Source organism: Olea europaea, unplaced genomic scaffold (assembly GCF_002742605.1).
Source record: "Olea europaea var. sylvestris unplaced genomic scaffold, O_europaea_v1 scaffold6487, whole genome shotgun sequence".
NCBI lineage: Eukaryota > Viridiplantae > Streptophyta > Magnoliopsida > Lamiales > Oleaceae > Olea > Olea europaea.
In genome coordinates this window covers 1-835 of record NW_019264858.1, presented here as the reverse complement: position 1 = coordinate 835, position 835 = coordinate 1, and positions in this window count along the sequence as shown.

Genomic DNA, 835 nt, shown 5'->3' with positions numbered 1-835 from the left:
ATTACATTTGTATCAACACTTAATGTAGGACACAACTCGTGATTTAATAAAATACCATTTTGGAGAGGCGCTTTTCCTCAAAAGGGCCATTGTTTGAGCCACATTATTTTCATAAAAATGCATTTTTGAACAGTATATTGATGAGAAATATATGATTAAAAAATAGGGAAAAATTTTGAATTTACGTGTAATATTATTTTACTGAAGAATGTGTGGTTGAAATGATATCGAATCACTATTTAAAAATATTTTTTTTTTAAAGAATGTGAGTCAAACAGGGCCAGAGTACGAGTGTTGATATTATTCGTCGGTAGTGATGTGATTGACAAATAATTAGCGTGATGCATATCATGTGGGTGATCAATACATTATTTAGTCCTTGTTTGATTTCCTTTTTTTAAAATTTATTTTCAATTACGCATTTTATAAGATCCACAACTTTTAACAACTTTTCAATCACACATGTTTCCAAATATTATCGAAATCTACTAAAAATCTGATTTTTAACTAAACCAAACGTGCCTAGAATTAGAATAAGCTAATGAAAATTTTAAGGAATAATTTCACGAATCTAATAAATTCACGAGTGTTTTTTTATAATTATTATTCTACATATGTACTATATTGATTGAGTGTTCGAGATCTTTGCTTGACAATTTTAGGACTTTTCAATATATATGCTGTTTTGTGGATCTATCGCCGAACCCAACACTGATGTGGCTATTGAACGCTGAGTGGGGCAATTGTCTCATTTGGCTTTGGGTATTTTTTATTTTTATTTTCATAGTTGAAAATTATTCCCATAAAATCAACACTCTACAGCTCACTAACAGCA